The sequence below is a fragment of the Asparagus officinalis genome, chromosome 5 (genome assembly GCF_001876935.1).
Source record: "Asparagus officinalis chromosome 5, Aspof.V1, whole genome shotgun sequence".
NCBI classification, from domain to species: Eukaryota; Viridiplantae; Streptophyta; class Magnoliopsida; order Asparagales; family Asparagaceae; genus Asparagus; species Asparagus officinalis.
The window spans coordinates 30826591-30838798 of NC_033798.1; positions in this window are offsets into that span (position 1 = coordinate 30826591).

Consider the following 12208-nt stretch of genomic DNA (forward strand, 5'->3'; position numbering starts at 1 on the left):
GGAAGAAAACAAAGGAGAGAGAAAATATAAATGTATATATATATATAGAGAATTAGGGTTTACGGTTAATTAAGTTAAAACAAAATTAATTAAAAAGAAATAACTAATGATATTTAAAAATCGAAATAAATATAGGATAATTATCTACAAATAAAAACGTACCTGTTGTGCTAATACAATAGTTGATACGAAACTGAAGAAATAATACTATAAATTGTATAATTCAACAAGAATAATTAATAAAACATACAATTTCTTATTTTTAAAATCAAATAATTATGGGATAATTATCTACACAATAAAACGTACAAGTTGTACTAATACAACCGATAATACGCAACAGTAGAATTAATACAACTAATTATACAAAATAATACGTAATAATAATACGACGTATTATATGGAAAAATACGTAATATTAAAAATAATACAACGTATTATTCAAAATGACATGTAACAGTATCGGTAATTCAACGGATAAATTCCAGAAATATTTACTGCCCTAAATAAATTTATAAATATTTAAATCATTTAAATAAATATAAAACTTTGATTTTAAATCATAGAAAATCGTAAAAATTCGAGAGAAATATAAATACTCTTTTAAAAATCATAATTAAATATTTTAAAATATCAGAAAATCATTTTAAGTAGTATCAAAATTCATGGTCCTTTTAAACAGTGACACTCGCTGCTGAAATATAGGATGACGAATTCATCATCTCAGTCATCAGAATCAGCTACAATAAAACCTGAGATGTAAGTATCAACCCAATTATTCAAATTTGTTCATTTAATTTGTTTGGCATTGTGAATTTATCAGCATTAGAACCCTAAGTAGATTTAGTATCTCTTTTGTTGTGTTTTACAGTATGCATGCTATCAGAATTTGTTGCAATATACGTGGATATTATCAATTCATGGATAGAATTGTTCCACGAATGAGGGCTGAACATTGAAAGGCTTATGAATCCTCCAATTTCAAAAACTATGTTAGTTTTGGAGCAATTCCATCCGACAAGGCCACGATCATGCTGCTGCTAGATCATCTTGATTTAGTCACGGGAAAGTTTTTTTTCAAGGATAGCCAAACAGGGACTAAAAAGCGTACATGTTTGATATAAATTGGGTGCTTAAACATACCCGGTTTAATGATGAAGGGGAGAAACCCGAAGGCAATCATGATACGGAGAATAGGATATGGACCACATACTTCAACAACAAGCAACAATCGCAATACAAGAGTGGCTGAGACTACCTTGAGGCCTTATTGAAAAAATTGGTTTAGTCAAAAAAGAAATCAGATGTTTTAGATTTTGTTATGCTTCAAATCCTCTATCAACTCACAATGATATGGACTCCAACCACGAGGATGAATGCACCACGACATATGTTCAAATATATGGCTCGGATAGATATGGTTGATCATTTCTCTTGGGCGACGATCATCTACAAGGAATTGTGGGACTCTTTTAAGGTTGTGAAGATAGCGAAGAAGGGACAGACATATCTTAGCGGCTGTGTTCCTTTGCTAGCGGTGAGTTATTTGTGTTATTTGTAAGTAATATATTGCATTTGCATCTTATCTGTGATGATTACCTTTTACATGTGATATATGATACTTATATGTAACATTTGTATCTAATTTGTATTGTTTAATTTTGCTATTTATTTGTAGTTTGTATGTGATATTATCTTGTTATATGTGATTATTACCATTTAAATGTGATATACCACACTAATATATGACATGTGGATACGACCAGGCGTCAACATTCAGAGCATTCGAATATGAAGCAGTTCCTTGTCGAACGGAAAAATGCTCGTAAGTTTCTTATACTTACCAGTTTATTAATACATATGACATTTTGGTATTTTGTGTAGCATTTGTCTTCTACATGTGATATTTTAATCTGCTGGGTGACTTTTGCTACAATTATGTGATTGTAGGCTGTCAAAAAATCACAATAGATAGCTGATCCCCATCAAAATACCAATGATGGAAGTTACACTCTGACGACTTCCAGAAGGTTACAATTTGAAGACTTTCACGTAGACTGATGAAAGTTACAATCTGACGACCTTCGAAACAACTGATGAAAGCTCTAATCAACAGCCTTCACAATCAACATCGAGAGTTACAATCTGACGACTCTCACATATCAAAGAGCTAAAGCAAAGATTACAAAACGACGATCTTTACAACGCTCTGACAGAAAGAGACTACAAATCGACGATCTCTTCAAACCAAGACGTGGAAGTTCTCCCCGCGAACCAGCATCAAGACGCACCGCGTTCATAGCCACGAACGCAGCTCATTTGAACGCAGAATTCACACCAGAACGCGGATTTTGCGTTTGACTCGTTCAAACACAAGCTGAACAGTTTCAAAACTGTTTCCCACGATATGAGGGGATCACAACTCCACTCAGGAGTGATTTAAGGGGCGGTTACATCCCATTAGCCCCACTTAGGAGCGAATTAAGGAGGTGGTTACACCCCTTAATCCCCTATAAATAACTGAAAATCAATTCAGTTCAGGGGTTCGGTCTGTTGGAACTTCTTGGCAGCAACAAAAGAGATCCTTAGGCTGGCATTTTCAGATCTGAGACTTGGCAGCGAGGAGGGAATTTCTTGGCAGCAGGAAGAGGAGATCTTTTGGCTTGGCAGCAAGGGGGAGATCGATGTTCATCCTCAGCAACGATCGACCACCGGAGCTTTCTTCTAGCCTTGGCTTATTAACCGATCTTCGGTTTAAATCAACTCTTTCACAGAGTTATCAACTCATCAAGAGTTTTAAACTTGCCATGCAAGTTCTCCACAACGTCGAATCGTGAGGAAAAGACATCGTTCCAGTGAAGCAAAACGGCGGATCGTCAACGGAGAGCAAATTCGACGTGAGCATTCGAAGGAGGCACTCCATCGCCACCGTGAAGAACCCAGTTTTAAACAAAGAAGAGAATCCAGATCATTCTCTTCTCTTTTGTAACCAGGAAATCCAAATTGTAATCGATTTTGAGAGAATACAAGTTAATTTTCTTTCACTATCTCTTTACTACAAATTTTCCCACAAACAAAAGATGGCGACTCTGTTGGGGAAAATCTTCTCTGACGAAGAAGTGGTGGCGCAATCCGATATTCATCTCACTGGAACAGCCATCGAAACTCTCGTGGTAGAGTTTGATCAAGCCAAGTTTGAGGAGGCCCTCTCCTCCGGATCCCTTAGCTCCAAGGCTATGCGCAAGATCCACAAAGTTTCTAAAGAGACTAAAGCTCTAACTGCTCCAATTGCAGCCGGACCACCTAAGGAAGACTGCTCGGACAGCCCCTCCCCCGATGGAGTGGGCTCAGCTTCAGCCAAACCCGTGCCAAGACGACGGGTATCGGGTCGAAAGATGCCCATTGAGGCAACAAAGGCCTTTAAGCAGGCTAAGAAGAATGCCGCTCGACGCACGAGGAGATCCCTACGACGAGCACATCTCCGAGAATGTCGATCCTCAAGTCAACACGAGCTTCGTGTTTGTGAGCCTAAACGTGACCCTATGCCCTGCGTTTCTGTTTCAGAATGCAAGTCTCGCGTCTATGAGCCCAAACATAGGCTCTGCGTGAAGAAGACTGAGCGCAACCCTCAGGGGCGCGTTCCACAAAATGAACGCAACTCTCAAATATGTGTTTTAGAACTAAAAAGCAGATCTCGGGACTGCGTTTCACCAGCAACACCTGGAGCTCAGACATGCGTTCGGGTGACGAAATTCAATACCGAACCTGGTGTATACCGCGAGACCCCCGAATACTCTGCGTAGCGCGACTAGATTGAGGGGCGGATGTTAAAAGTCCATGGATTCAAGGCATCTCAACCAGATCCATGTTCACCAAGAGCCAGTCTTGTCCAATCATGGGCTGGGGGTTCCAATTCAAAGCTCACGATCAGTGAGTAACTCTCCTCGAATCTTTACAACAGATTTGAAAGAGTTCATATTGAGTGAAATACTGATGCAACAAGTCATTCGTTCATTCCAATGTGAACGACTGATTCCTACGGTCCTCTCAGGATGTTAATGCTGCTCATATGTGGTCAAACTGTTGGTGTTCGACCAATTTACGAACGTTACTTTGCCCAACCAACGACGACGTTCTCACAGGAAGAAGTCTCCAGAGACCGAATATCCTGGGGTCACTATCAATATGATCGGTAGAGGAAAAGCCTCAGGTCCTAGTTCAGATGACTCTGAGACGAGTCGTTCACCGATCGTCAGAGAAATTGCTAACGAGTTTGAAGGAGTCTACCAACGCACTCGGACGTGAACAGGAGCCATTCTCCCCGTCAACTATCGGAGGCTAGCCAGAGGAACCAATTCTGATGATGAACACTCAGCCATTGCAGAGTCCCAATCATCAAGCTCTTTTGTTGAGCATGAGAGCTCCGCTTATATGACGGGAAACCATGAAGACCTGGTAAGGAGAATTGCTGAGCAGGAGGTCATGATCAAATCTCAGCAGGAGGCCATCAATGAACTCATGGCCCTATTGACTCAACTCGTCGCAGACAAGGCCAAATCTCAAAAGACATATTCGCCACCCAGGCAAGAATCTTCCCGGAGAGGAAAAACGTCTTCATCCCGACCTCACACAAGCGAAGGGAAGGAAAAAGTGGTTGATGACACGGTTTCTGATATCAAACGACGCCATACTGGTTCGATTGTTCATTGGCACCCTCAAGGGAGTTGCCTTTGAATGGTTCAGAAAACTACCTGCCGGATGTATCCAAAGGTGGGTAGATTTAGAGAGACTCCTCCTGTCAAGATTCTTTGAAGAGGATACAGAAGTCTCCATCCATACCCTCCTCGCAACTAAGCAGAAGAAGAGGGAGTCTGTCAAAGCCTTCATCAAAAGGTTTCGAAACATGGCTCTGCGATGTCCGACAGGTATGACACAATCTACCTTAGTGGAGACCTGTCGACACAACTTGCAGACCGATCTTCTAGCCCGAATAGGGGTTGCAGAATGTCGTTCCTGGAGACAACTAATCTCTCAAGGCGAACAGGCTCAAAAGATTATTGTCAGGGTCAAAGCTGAAGAACAGAGTAGGGAGGATCAACCTGAACAATCGGACCAGGTCCAATCTTCTCAGTCAGAAGAGGAAGATACCACGGCTACTGAAGCTAATCCTCTTCAGTAGGATGGCAGGTCCAATAACTATCATGTTAACAATTACCTCTGATAGTCAAACTCGTTAGATAATGGCCTACTAGGCAATGTGTCATGTCTATCTTTTTCCCCCTTGCACTTGTTCAAGACTGGGGTTGGTTTATTTGTAGTTCATTGGATTATGAGTAATAAATTTTCTGAGTTGTCATGTTCAATAGAATACCTCTGTCAACCATGAAATCTGCCAAAACTATCAAGTTGGCGGATCCACCAAAACTATCACGTTAATAATCACCTCTGATAGTCTGTTTTCTTTTAAATTCTCCCACCAATCCTCTTCAAGTAGGATGGCGGATCCATCAAAACTATCACGTTAACAATTACCTCTGATAGTTCATTTCCTCCAAATTCCCCCACTAATCCTCTTCAATAGGATGGCGGGTCCACCAAAAACTATCACGTTAACAATTACCTCTGATAGTCCATTTCCTTCAAATTTCTCCACCAATCCTCTTCAAGTAGATGGTGGGTCCACAAAAACTATCACGTTAACAGTTACCTCTGATAGTCCATCAACTTGCCAACCCTCTTTAAGTAGGATGACGGGTCCATCAAAACTATCACGTTAACAATTACCTCTGATAGTTCATTTCCTCCAAATTCCCCCACCAATCCTCTTCAATAGGATGGCGGGTCCACCAAAAACTATCACGTTAACAATTATCTCTGATAGTCCATTTCCTTCAAATTCCTCCACCAATCCTCTTCAAGTAGGATGGTGGGTCCACAAAAACTATCACGTTAACAGTTACCTCTGATAGTCCATCAACTTGCCAATCCTCTTCAATAGGATGGCGGGTCCCCAAAACTATCACGTTAATAATTACCTCTGATAGTTCATTTCCTCCAAATTCCCCCACCAATCCTCTTTAATAGGATGGCGGGTCCACCAAAAACTATCACGTTAACAATTACCTCTGATAGTCCATTTCCTTCAAATTCCTCCACCAATCCTCTTCAAGTAGGATGGTGGGTTGTTAACCACGAAATTCACCAAAACTATCAAGTTAACAATACACCTCTGATAATCCATTTTCTCCAAATTCCCCCACCAATCCTCTTCAAGTAGGATGTCAGGTCCACAAAACTATCACGTTAACAATTACCTCTGATAGTTCATTTTCTCCAAATTCCCCCACCAATCCTCTTCAATAGGATGGCGGGTCCACCAAAAAACTATCACGTTAATAATTACCTCTGATAGTTTATTTTCTCCAAATTCCCCCATCAATCCTTTTCAATAGGATGGCGGGTCCACCAAAAACTATCACGCTAACAGTTACCTTTGATAGTCCATCAACTTGCCAATCTTTTTCAATAGGATGGTAGGTCCACAAAGCTATCACAGTTACCTCTGATAGTCAAACTTATCAGATAGTGGCCTACCAGGTGATGTGCTTCTATTCCGACTTCATGGATAGTGCCCCACTAGATGATGTGCCTTGTCTATCTCTTTTTATTCCCATGCTAAGTCTTAATCAAGATTGGGGGTTGGTTACTTGGAATCCACTGGATTAAGAGTAACGAATCTTTTACATCGTCGAGTTAATATTATACTTCTGACGATTATCACCCCCACGGAGTATGAATTCAGTTTGCATCACTCCCAACTTGTCACGTTAACAATACACCTCTGACAATCAACTTATCAATCCTCTTCAATAGGATGATAGGTCATCAAAATTGTTCAAATCGCAATCCTCCCTAGCGAGACGCTAATCCCCAAAATCTTGTTCAAATCACAAGTACATAAATCCTATCACGTTAACACTAAACCTCTGACAAAACCAACTTATCAATCCTCTTCAATAGGATGATAAGTCCTCAAAGTTGCTCTCATCGCAACACGAATTCCTGTCATGTTAATATCACACCTCTGACAAAATCCACTTATCAATCCTCGTCAATAGGATGATAAGTCCACAAAGTTGCTCCAATCGCAACACATTCTCTTGTCATGTTAACACCATACCTCTGACAATCTACTTATCAATCCTCGCTAATACGATGATAAGTCCACAAAGTTGCTCCGATCGTAACAAATTCCCGTCATGTTAACACCAAACCTCTGACAATCCACTTATCAATCCTCTTCAATAGGATGATAAGTCCACAAAGTTGCTCCGATCACAACATTCTCTTGTCACGTTAATCCTACACCTCTAACAAAACCAACTTATCGACTCTCCTCAATAGAGCGATATGTCACTTACCCGTCAAGTTAATATCACACCTCTAACGACCAAATCAACTTATCGACTCTCTTCAATAGAGCGATAGGTCCATAAAATACTGTTAGGTTAACATCATACCTCTAACAGTCAAACCCTCCCCAATGAACTTGTTAATCCTTTTTCAACAAGAATAGCAAGTTTTCATTATAAAATCCCCAACGGATTAAATATTTTCTGGAATTATCCTAGTGATAACAAAGAAAATTTCTTTCATTATAAAATCCCCAGTGGATTAGAGATTTTCTGAAATTATCCCAGTGATAATAAAGAAAGTTTTTGAATTTCACTCTAAATGAAAATTCACGCCAAGTTAATACTACACCTCTGACACTTCTAATTTTCTTTCAGTGTTTCAAGTGAAAATATAACACAGGAAGAAACAGTGGCAAAGTCTATGTATTCAAAATCATAGCATCAAGTCTAGGAGGGTTCATTCTCTTAGCACAATGTTACATGTGGAACGGACTTAGACAATCTTCAAAATGCAGGGTCCACCCCCACATTCCAGAAGCAGGATTATGGCGCATACCTTCACACAGGTCCTACATGCAAATCCCTTCAACCAAGATTCCTTCGAAGCAAGTGCAGAGAACAAATCCTTTACCACAAGGAATCAACAGCTCCAAGATCAGAGTTGAGATCCAAAGTATTCCGAAAATTCGTCCCAGTCAACAGCGAACTTTCGAAAACTTTGGAGGGGGTTCTGTAGGATGTCAAAAAATCACAATAGATAGTTGATCCCCATCAAAATACCAATGATGGAAGTTACACTCTGACGACTTCCAGAAGGTTACAATTTGAAGACTTTCACGTAGACTGATAAAGGTTACAATCTGACGACCTTCGCAACAACTGATAAAAGCTCTAATCAACAGCCTTCACAATCAACATCGAGAGTTACAATCTGACGACTCTCACATATCAAAGAAATAAAGCAAAGATTATAAAACGATGATCTTTACAACGCTCTGACAGAAAGAGACTACAAATCGACGATCTCTTCAAACCAAGACATGGAAGTCCTCCCCGCGAACCAGAATCAAGACGCACCGCATTCATAGCCACGAACGCAGCTCAAGTGCAGCCTCCGAAGCTGCCAACGCAGCTTCTATCCGCTGCCAAACGCAGCTCTTAAATCCTGCCAACGCAGCTTCTAACAAGCTACCAATGCAGCTTCCATCCATTGCCAAACGCAGCTTCCATCCGCTGCCAAACACAGCTTCCATCCGCTACCAAACGCAGCTTCCATCCGCTGCCAAACACAGCTTCCAAGATGCCAAACGCAGCTTCCAAGATGCCAAACGCAGCTTCCAACAAGATGCCAACGCAGCTTCCAGCCGCTGCGTCCGAGCTTTCAGACACTGCGTTCAAGCTTCCAGACACTGCGTTTGAACGTAGAATTTACACCAGAACGTGGATTTTGCGTTTGACTCGTTCAAACACGAGCTGAACAGTTTCAAAACCGTTTCCCACGATCTGAGGGGATCACAACTCCACTCAGGAGTGATTTAAGGGGCGGTTACATCCCATTAGCCCCACTTAGGAGCGAATTAAGGAGGTGGTTACACCCCTTAATCCCCTATAAATAACTAAAAATCAATTCAGTTCAGGGATTCGGTCTGTTGGAACTTCTTGGCAGCAACAAAAAAGATCCTTGGGCTGGCATTTTCGGATCTGAGACTTGGCAGCGAGGAGGGAATTTCTTGGCAGCAGGAAGAGGAGATCTTTTGGCTTGGCAGCAAGGGGGAGATCGACGTTCATCCTCAGCAACGATCGACCACCGGAGCTTTCTTCTAGCCTTGGCTTATTAACCGATCTTCGGTTCAAATCAACTCTTTCATAGAGTTATCAACTCATCAAGAGTTTCAAACTTGCCACACAAGTTCTCCACAATGTCGAATCGTGAGGAGAAGACATCGTTCCAGTGAAGCAAAATGTCGGATCGTCAACGGAGAGCAAATTCGACGTGAGCATTCGAAGGAGGCACTCCATCGCCACCGTAAAGAACCCAGTTTTAAACAAAGAAGAGAATCCAGATCATTCTCTTCTCTTTTGTAACTAGGAAATCCAAATTGTAATCGATTTTGAGAGAATACAAGTTAATTTTCTTTCACTATCTCTTTACTACAAATTTTCCCACAAACAGTGATATTTTACTATTCTGTGTGACATATGTTGTTGTTATGTGATATTTGTACATTCTCTGTATTATATTCTTGTTACCAGTTACATTTTCTGCTGTTAAGTATTATGTGATATTTTTACAGATATAATTATGGCATACATGTATATTTTTTCATCAAGGCAATCCTCGAGGGAAGGAGATAATGAATATTGAAGCCTTGCAAATGGAGTCTGCGATGCTACGGGCAGGACTTGCTGCTCAAATCATATGCGAAGGTCATGAATACAAGAAGTTACGATTGAAGTTAGACATTAATGATCCAGAATATGTTTTGTACTTTGGAGGGAATGATGTACCTTTGATTGAGTGAAAATATTAGACTCTACATATAACTGTTTCATTTGTTAGATGATGAATGTTGGATGTTTTACTAGCTGTCTGTAAATGATAAAGTGTTTAGATAATGTTTGTAAATTCTTGGTGATCTTTTCTTTAACATATTAAATCTGAAAGTAAAATTCTTACAGGTGTCACAGTTAATACCAACAAGTCACACGAATAGGTAATACGTCACATATAAATAGTAAATATCATAACAAAATGTCAAAAGTAACATGTAATAGACAAAAGTCACAAAAGAGTTTACATTCTTCTAGGAAACGTTAATCTTGGATAGGTTTAGTGCACGTGGCTCGATTATGTCCTTCAGCATGACATCTTGAGCATCTAACTGGACATCTATTCTCAGATCTGTTGTTGGTACGTCTATTCTTGTTCCTTCCACGTCTCTTTATCATCTTTGGGGGAAGCATGCTAATGGTTTTATCTGTAACATCTGGCTTATCATAATTTAGAATAGGAAAGAGAATTGAATCGTAACTTTTCTTGAAAGCTTCAGTCATCATGAACCAATTGCAAAACTGATACACATCTCTATGCATAAAGTTAATAGCAGTACACACATGTTTACATGGTATTCGCAATATATCCCATGCACGACACGTGCATGTTTTGTGTTCCAAATCAACTTATACTGATTTTTGTGATGATACCTCGAATATTTCAGCTATAGAATGCAATACTTCAGGAGTGCTTCCCTTGGTGATATTTTCTTGAAGGATTTTTTTTCGCTTCAGGACATAGATAGCTATTCCATTTTGTTGCCATCTTGCGGTGAGTATCCATCCTTTTAATAATTGGCACACGAATGTAATCCATCATATCGCAAATAGGAAATGTTCTCGCCACACAAATCCAATTGTTGAAAGATTCTGCAACATTGTAAGTGATATGATCATATTTGTGTATCAAGCAAAAATTCACTATCACAAATTATAACCATGTGTCACATATAAACAACAAATGTCACAACCAACAACAAGAGATCACATCACACAACTAAGAGTCACACGTAATAGACGAACGTCGCATATAAAAGCATAATATGACATTTAATAACTCAAATTCATAGAAAATGACTGATATCAGACGTACCTTATACTAGGAAATACATAATTCACCCAATTAGTTGGACCATAACTTAGAGCTACTTGGTAAGCTCTTTGATCTGTCATCCTAATCTCATAAAAACAGCTTTAAATTCTCTTTCCATGTACTTGTATGCAGCAAACTCCAAAAACTTTGAAATACGTTGAGCATCACTTGAGAAAAACCCATCTATCTAAGCTTCAATTTATAATTCTCAACAAGATGAAGTATACATCTAGAGTGGTATGCATCTGGAAATATATCTTTTAAATGTTGTTTTATTCCTTTATCGGCATCTGACAAAATTACTAGAGGATGTAGTGGATTGTATGGTTCTATTCGATTGTACAAAATATACCGCAATCCTTGAATAAACCAACTCCAATTTGCTTCATTTTCTTGGTCACAAACACAAAATGCGAGTGGTAATATGCCTTGATTACCATCATAAGCAGTCACACCTAATAAGATCCCTTTGTAGCGATCTTTTAGAAAAGTCCCATCTAGAAAGAGCAATGGATTACATCCCTTGAGAAACCCCTGTATGCATGCACCATACGACATAAATAAACATTTGAATCTCCTTTCTTCTTGTTCAATGGTAAAGACACTGTCTGGGTTTGTTTCCATTACCTTCATTTGGTACCTTAAAATGATGGTCAAAATAACTTATTAAATGATGATCAAGATCTAACTATCACATGTATTACTCAAATGTCACAAATAAGGTCAAAATATCACATATAAGGTCTAAATGTCACATGTAGGAGTTAGTTGTCACATATAACATTTAAAAATCACATACAACGCGTATTTTTCACTTAGCTTTCTAACATGTCATATCTACGGTTAACTGTGATACATATACATTTTAAAGGAGATATCAACAAATTAATGGACTAACCAGGATAGTAAATCATATAAATGCCTTGTGCAACCAAATATTTGGTCTTTTGCTATCTCCTTAGCACACCAATCTTTAGAATAATTAACTCTTAAGCCATATTGAGAGTGCAATTCCTTTCTAATGTCAGTTGGGGTAATATATGGACGCCTCTTCGTAATTGATTGCAGCATACTCACAATCCACCTTCTTGATGCTCTGGAGTGACTAGCTGTGCTGTTATGTTGTCCACAAGTATGTTAAGGAACA